Here is an 8674-nt window from a genome sequence, read left to right as displayed (position 1 = left end):
TAATTGATTGGTTAGCCTTCTGATCCAATGGCAATGGCCACTACGCCAGCGTACTTGACTAACAAAAAATGCTGGTCATCCGTGCAGGCGGTTTCTCGGTTGTCTCTTTCCCAGGCTCCTTGCGGCTTCGCCGCGCGTTATCGCGGCTTCACCGCTTTCTTAGCGCGCTCGAATTACTTAAAAACGCCAAGCTACGCAGTCTACTCTGCGGCGTGAACTCCCAACGGAAGCAGCTGGAGATGCGCCTGATTTTCAAACTCGACAACAGTCATCCGCGTGGCCTAAATTCCGACTTCTGTTTCCTTTATATAAGCCCCGCGCACGCACTGTACTTTTTTAATTTGAATTTCAGATCCCTGGCGTATACAAGCTTGCACATGGTTTTCCACTGATGGAGGGCCAAGCCCGAAACGTCTGGAAACTTCACCCGAAATATGGCACTTTTATTCATGATTATTCTTACTGAACACTTACATGGAAGTCTTTTCCCAAGGCCACGCAGCTGACGGACATTTTTCGGTAAATCCTTGATTAATATATTCTTCACAAAGTAACAAAATTGCCTACCGAGGTTGGCGGCAGAAAAGTACCAGAACTACGTAAACCATGCTGCTTTCTTAGACCAAGGACAATCTTTACAGAATGCATCAATTCATTGATACAAAATGCAGTTAAGAAAGGACTGACGACCGAATTAAGAAAAAGAAATACTGATAGTGACTCTCTGAGCGCCAACAACCACTTTTCACCACGGCAAACATCACAGTTTGCTTCCAAAAGAATTGCTACAAAATATGGGATGATTGAGATAATTAGGAAAAGTAAAATGAGAAACGAAGTTGTAGCAATTTTTCGTTCCATTTGGGCAGTTTTTAATCGTCTCCTATCGAGAAGTGTTGGGTTGCTGGGCATGGATGTTTGCCTTTGAAAATCAACTCGGGAGCGTTTTCTTAAAACGAAGAATATCCCCATGTAGGCTAAAATTGTCGTCACAAGAGGAAATGTCGTGTGCAAATGTATATCTATTAGAAGGTAAACATCAATTGGAATTCCAGTCAGTTGGATTGAGGCAAAAATCGATGAAAAAAACACTATGCTTGTGTTGCATAAAGCAAGTTTCCTTGGTTTTGCTTTGAGAAGATAGAAATGAGGAAACACAACAGCCACGAAGCGATCCACTGACATCGCCGTCATGCACCAACAGAATAGAACTGTTAACTCTAATGTAACCCAATATTCTAGCAATGTCGCCTTCTTGTGTGATTTTTTTATCACCAAAAGCGCACAAAAATCGAGTTATTGCTTCTGAGGAGCAAACCACGATTCCAACATACAGATCAACCGCTGGCATGAACACCAAAACTACCGAGAACGTTTTCCTGAAGCAGCGAAGAGGATTTCTGTACAACGCGGTCAACACAATTGCATTAGGAACAGAAATGACTATTGACAGCAGCGCAAAAGGTATTTCAGTTCCAAGACACAGTGATTTCTCAAAGACTCTCTCCACTGCAAAGCTAAAAGGAAGGAGAATCTTTTGTTACTGAAACAGAATAATACGATGGTGTAATATCGTTGTTCGTCTTTGGATGGGAGCAAACACAAGGTTCTAGAAAAGTTCTGAATTTCCGTCATATTTTCATTTTATATCCTCTTCCCGTCACTACTAATCAAACAAAGAAAGAGCTTTGTTTTCCTGTATTTACTTTTCGCGCGATTAAATTAAACCGCAAAATTTAACGAGTTAGCAATACTATAAAAATAACACCTGCCATGAAATAAAGATTGGTATGTTAAGCAGCAGAGCCACTGTTTGAAATTATTGAAACATATTTCCAAACTAAGTAGTGCCCTGAATAATCTAGACGCTGTGTTAGCTTGTTTTACAAGATTATCCCCGTATAATGAAACTATCTAGCCGGAAATAATTGTCCACTTTTCAGTTGCCTAATTAGCGAGATTACAAGTTCACCCAGTGTAAAACCAAACACCACAATTTAAAATGTAGTTTCTATAGCCATGGCCATTTTAAAGGAGAGAAAGATAGAAACCAAACACATGAAGACTTACTGCCAACATCGCGTTCAAAGTTTCAAGACACTTTCTCTCGCTCTATCCTCTGACACATTTAATCATGCATTATTTATTATTTTATTGCATCTTTAAGTACCGTAAACTGATCTAGGGGAGGCCTCCCCCTCCCCCCTCTTTACTTTGGGTATAAAAAGAAAAAATCGCAGAGAGAAGAAAAGCCAGCAGAGCAAGCAACCCCCCTCCCCACCCCCCCCCCCCCCTTAGCTCAAGATCTGGATCCACCACTGGCCGCTTACAAGCCCAGGGCTTCTACAGCTTCGTAAGGGCTTTTAGATGAGCTGATAAACGGAGGGGCTTATGTCCGAGGGGGCTACTACCGGAATTAAAAAAAAAAAAGGTTTCGAAATGAGCTATAGCTGTACATGTTGATGGAAACATGTTTTTCATTTAATGGTAATTAAGCTTTAAAACATCATAATAAAAAGAAATTCAAAACAAGGAAAGCTAGAGGGGAGTTATGTCCGGAGGTGGGGGGGGAGGGGGGTGGCGGCTTATAACCGGATGTATTTTTTGGTCATTTTGTTGGTAGATGGGCCTATACCCGGAGGGCTTTATAAGCAGCAGTTTACGGTATGCCTGTATACAAAAGTAGGATTTGATGGTTTGTGCTTATTAAAATAATACAAAGATCTTATAAAGATTTGTTATACGCTAGGGAATTTTGTTGCCCAATCGCAAGACAAATTGCGCGAGACGCTGCCTTAAACGGCCTCGAAATTCTTTGAGTATTTCCCAAGGTTTTCGTTACAGTAATAATTGTTTACCCATAGAGTGAACCTTGATTGCACTTCGTATTTTTATTTTTTTTTTTACTTTTGAACTTTTTCTCTTGACTTTATGTAATGCTTCCTGTAACTAAAGCGTTGCTAGACGTGTTCATCTAAAGGGGTGTTTCAATGGGTAGCTTTCGGTGCAAAATGTATTGCAGCATAATTACGAGACAATGAGTAGGGAGAAAAATTTCCTTCTATAGTGCTAAAGCTTTTAAAGGCATCATTGTGTATATTACGACAATATTTCTACAGGCTTATTAGATTTTTGGAGATAGGTTTGGCTAGTGACTTTTCACAAAAGATAATGGTGTGGGAGCGGTGGAATTCGAACCCACGCCATCGAAATGACTGGTGCCTAAAACCAGCGCCTTAGATCACTCGGCCACGCTACCAGCTCTTCTTACATTTTTGATATTATTTAATAATAAGACTACTTGCCTTCGTTTTCTAGTAATTAACTGGTTTTTGTTTTGTTTTGTTTTGCTTTGCTTTGCTTTGCTTTGCTTTGCTTTGTTTTGTTTTGTTTTGTTTTGTTTTGTTTTGTTTTGTTTTGTTTTGTTTTGTTTTGTTTTGTTTTGTTTTGTTTTGTTTCGTTTCGTTTCGTTTCTTGCTGTCGTTGTTCATTCATCCTATTTTCGTTTTAGGCTTGGCTTATAAAAATTCGGCGAGATGTATGTTCCCAGAACGAACTAAGATCTGTTCGTTACATTTTAAGCCAACTGTTTCTTGTAAAAGTTTGACAGCTCGCCGATATTTAATAGATGATGCAGCATCTCCCAAAAGGAAGGCGTCACGTAAGCGGTCGCAACATCCCTCTTCAGCAGTTGAGATGCCAATCTTCCGTAGCGTGAGCGAAAACAGTGATCCTCCGCTTCGGACGAAATTAGCGATTTGCGCGCACATTAATATATATATTGCAAAGCTAGAAAAACAAATAAAGTCTCTACCGATAGAAATTAAGCATCCTTTGAAGAACGTCGACGAGCTTCTCAACCGTTCTGTTTGGAATGACAAGATTTAAAGACTCTGATTCGGACATCAATTTTTACACGCGATTTCCAAATTCTAAAACCCTTCTGGTTGCTAAAAGTTGTTTTAAACCCAGGTGAAAATGGTGAGAACATTGTTTATGCTAACAGCACTACAGAAGATTTAGAATTTTCAGTATCAAGTGATGTGGATTGGTGCCAGGGCATCGAAAACTCAGTACCCAGGATGACTTCTTTATGGTCCCTGTAAGAATGAGGCTTGCGTTATTTGAACTTGATTTGGCCCACAGATTCAGAGCGCATGTTTCCACAGCAAACAGGATCTGCATTTCCTGGGTCAATTTTTCGTACTTAAAATTGGGCTACCTCAACATTTGGTCGGACAGACAGAAAATAGACAAGGCAATGCCCCAGTCATTCAAGGACAAATACCCCAAAACAAGGGTCATTATTGATGGAACAGAGATCAAGTGTTAGAGCCCATCCTCTTTACTTTTGCACAGTACAAGAGCCATAAAATATGTAAAGACCTCTTTGAACCTATTGGTGTTGGCGGCCTAAACATCCCCCGTTTCTTGGTTTGCGAAGTCAACAGACCCTTTTAAAAGTCATTACCACTCAAGAAATAGCATCAGAGCGAATTCACGTAGAAAGTGCCATAAACAAAGTGAAAAACTTCTACATTTTTGATCAAGCTATTCCACTGTTTTTAGCTGGTAGTCTGACTCAAATGTGGACTGTTCGTAATAATTAGTAGGTGGTTTGTATCTCTAAATATCAGGGAGGTGTCCTTTCAAAACTTTACTTTAGTAAGTAGAAATAATTTGTCATCCACTGATACCGCTTGCTAATGTTGCCATAACAGTGATTGTGCCAGTTGTTGGGACAGCACACACTTCAGCTGGCACTGGTAGTGCCTTGAAATATTTAGCAAAGTGCTTAAAGAAAAACTGTTCTAATTTTACCAACATAGTGGTAACAAAGTCTGCATTATAGTAAATACGTTTAATGACCATCCCTTGAAATGTGTAGGTAACAAAGTCGCACCACCTTGCCTCTGTTATTCCCATTTGCCCTTAAACCTGATAATAGAATTTGTGGTTTGTCTTTAAAACTGGGAAGCCATCATTCAGCTGCAGATTAAATTGACTATCACCAGCACATGCTGTCTTGGGTATGATATTTCGGTGTTTGCAGGGGCATTTAATTTCAGCAATTTCCTATTGGGTGTCCTTTGTCTCATCAGGTGGGCTTTACATTCATGTTCAATACCGTTTAACAAGGGCTCTGGCAAATTTCTTAGGTTTCCAGAGGTATTCATGTCCCTAACAAGCCCCTTAAGAAAAGAATTACTGATAGATTTTCGATTTAAAATGTCTCCAAATGTTGAAGCTGTCGATCTGGATCTGCTTTCACTCCACCATCGGCTATTGTTGCGTTGTGTTTGTGTTTCATACCGAGTGTAACAGCATCCTCCTGTTCACTTATTTTCAAGGAAGCATAAAATTACTGATGTTCTGAAGGGCACTATGTGACAATAAACAGCGGGAAAAATAAGATACTGGTAAAGATGGATAAATTGTTATGGGAACACTGTCACTGTTACGTTGCTTGGAAAAGTCAACATTGCATGCAACTTTGAAGTTTCCTTCAGTGGGTGCCATTTGATAGCTGAAATATCCTCCCAAGGGTGCAGGCCTAACCCTGGTGGGTACTTTTTCACCCTCAGCATTCATGTACGAACTGCGCCCACAATTCTTGCTCAACTTTTGCAAATGGGCTTTGAAACTTTCAACCTTTGGGGCTGTCTTAATTGCACGATACAATGAACAAGAAATGCCAGGTGACGTTTGTACTGAAGTGCTAATTTGGGTTTCTTAAAAACCATGTTCATCAATGGTTCTGATGAGATGCTTCTTCCTCTAGGCTTGTGCCACTGCTGGGGAAGGAAGGTGCAAACCAAATAATTAATAATTAGATTATGAGCTCGAAAGAGGTGATAGTTGATGAGGCCGAAGGCCGAATCAACTATCGCCTCATAGAAATCGAGAGCGACTAATCTAATTGTTTTAGTAGAATTCTAACTGAAGTTAACGCAAATAACGGTTTCCAATTATTTTTGTACGCATTATTGAACTTCACACTATAACAAAATCGCAGGTATTGAAATGTCCTTGGTAAATTTGCAGGTGTCTACGGGCGCGCACCCGTTAAATCAATAATTTCATGATTTTAAGGTCAAGAAACTCTTATTATCCTTCTTTTAGTCTTCTCAGGAATTTAATGATCCATTTACATCTAAACTTTCTGCCAAAAATTCGGAAAAACGACAAAAACGTCGCATTTCGTGGACGACCGACAGCCACCGCACTCTAATGGCCATAGTATACGAGTAGCTCAACCAATCAGATTGCAGCATTTGCATTAGTATACTAGTAGAATTCTACTAGTCAGGAATAGATTTCGTTTTTGTCATGTAGTAATGAGAAACAAGATACATTAGGCCCACAGCATGATTATAAAAACCCTAGAGATCCAGGTACACAGGTGCAAGATGATGCAGGGACATATAGTGTTGTTTAGTGGAAATTGCTAACCCAATGTTACGCGGGGATTCATTTTTCCGCAGACGTCGATAGCAAAGGCCTCTGAAGCAAAAGGTCTTGCTTCCCTTGTGATGCTCGACTAAAACATTGTGGAGGTATATATCCTTCAATAAAAAAAAAAAATTCTCACCACGGTCAAACGGTTTCATCACCATGTAGTCAGGGGAATCTTGAATGTTTTTAAGAGTTTCTAACATACTTCACAGTAGAATTCTACGTGCATAGGGGAAAGTCGTCCAAAATTTTATCCATATCTATCTCTTGGGGACAGAACCGGAGTTTTTCTTCTATCTCTCTAACAATTTCTGAATTACTCTTTTTAGTTTGAACAGAAGAGGCTGCTTTCTCTTGATCGCCATTTTCATTTCGCTGAACGCCTGTCGTCGCTGCGGGTGAAGTGTTTGGAAATACTTCTTTCGCTCTAGGAAGTGAATAGATGACGCCTATCTTAAAATTGTCATCTTTCTTTCTCTTTTGATCTTTAATAATCATTATTGATACACCGTAAAAAAATCATCAGGTACAATAATTCCAATAAAATGTCTAAGATCCTAAACCTAAAATTCTAATACTAATATTATATTAACTTACAACAATACATCAAATACAAGGAAACAATGAAACGAACGTCGTCGTCGGCAGCCGTTCGTCTCTGGAGACGATGGTGTAGCGCTATGTCGATGCGGAGCATCGTCTCGAGTGGCTATAGAGTCCCACTCTGGAGTGGCAGTCTCTGTTGCAAATAACGCAGACGAAGGAGGATGGTGCTGCAATTGAGGCAGCCCTGGTCTTCCTTCTGGTTCTTTTCAAGGCCTGCTGGTCATTTCTGGTATTCTCAGCCCTCCCGACTCCTGAAGATACTGCGTGTCGCCAGGCCACTCTGATGTCAGCTACTTCTTCCCGTGTGTTTGGATCAATCTCTGCTTTCTTCATGTCTCGCTTGCAAACATCCTTGAAGCGGAGCTTTGGCCGGCCAACAGGGCGGGATCCCTCGCGTAGCTCTCCACAGAGCATGTCTTTTGGGATGCGGCCATCGTCCATGCGACGCACATGCCCGAGCCAGCGGAGACGCCTATGCATGAGCAGCATGAACACGCTCGGAATGCCAGCTCGCTCAAGAACCTCAGCATTGGTTACTCTGTCCTGCCACTTGATGTGCAGGAGGCGTCGGAGACAGTGGAGATGGAAGCTGTTGAGCCTCTTCTCTTGCCCGGCGTGGGATGTCCAGCACTCGATGCTGTACAGAAGAGTGCTGAGGACACAGGCTTGGTAGACACGGAACTTGGTATTTACCGTCAACTGGCTGTTCTCCCAGACGCGCTTACCGAGCTTGGCCATAACTGCAGCGGCCTTGGCAATCCTGGTGCTGATTTCTGTATCAAGGGAGAGGGAGCCGGTCATTGTGGAGCCCAGGTAGGTGAAAGAGTCCACCACTTCAAGGGTTGTGCTGTCGATGGTGATGACAGGAGTGGAGTCTGTGTCCTGGGTCATGATGTTGGTCTTTTTGATGCTGATAGTCAAGCCAAACTCTTTGCAGGCATGGGATAGTCGGCTTATTAAAATGTAGGCTTATTAAACGTAGGCTTATTAAAATGGTTTGAAAATTTATTCAACGGAAGCTTACATGAAATCTTAAACAGTCTAGTTGTGCCGTCACTGTTAATTCGTTTACATGCATCTTTTCCACAGGTCTGTCCATGCTCACGTCGAAAACAGACAACGTACGGTAGAAGCTAAAGATGCATTTCAATAAAATACGTCGCCATTGTGTTGCGTTTTCAACGCTCAAATCTACATAACAATGCATAACAATGAAAATGCAAACGCTGATTTAGTAAAAAATACTGACCTTTACAGCTCCCCAAATATCTACTTAGGAATATTTCGTCGACATATCTCCTTAAACCAGCTTTCCTTTCGATTTCTGCATTCGACTGCGAAGTGCAAAAGCTGCAAAATTTCTAGGGAAACAGAACTGGCCAGCCCTTAGCAACGGTTGCTACCAAAAAGCTCCGCTTTGGTGCTATCGTCACCATGTTTGCAATCGGTGTATGTCCCCTTTCGAGATCATAGCAATGAATTCCAAAACGTTGTCCGTAGGAGTTGAATAAAGCACTAAGCTAAATTTAGCAATAATGAAGCCTGGAAAAGGATGAAAGTATTGCCGAGATCTTTTGAAGAATTCAGTTGTGACTGAAATACTCCAGTAAGA

The 8674-nt window shown here is 41.1% G+C and overlaps 1 pseudogene; it reads right to left on the bottom strand.

Annotated features, from left to right (window-relative positions):
• Positions 1–388: 388 nt before the first annotated feature.
• Positions 389–6954, bottom strand: LOC149104651 (uncharacterized; annotated as a pseudogene).
• Between the last annotated feature and the right edge of the window lie 1720 nt (positions 6955–8674).

This window comes from Orbicella faveolata, unplaced genomic scaffold (assembly GCF_042242905.1).
Source record: "Orbicella faveolata isolate gen_17 unplaced genomic scaffold, um_ofav_v1 contig_34, whole genome shotgun sequence".
NCBI lineage: Eukaryota > Metazoa > Cnidaria > Anthozoa > Scleractinia > Merulinidae > Orbicella > Orbicella faveolata.
This window is presented reverse-complemented; position numbering and strand designations above follow the sequence as displayed.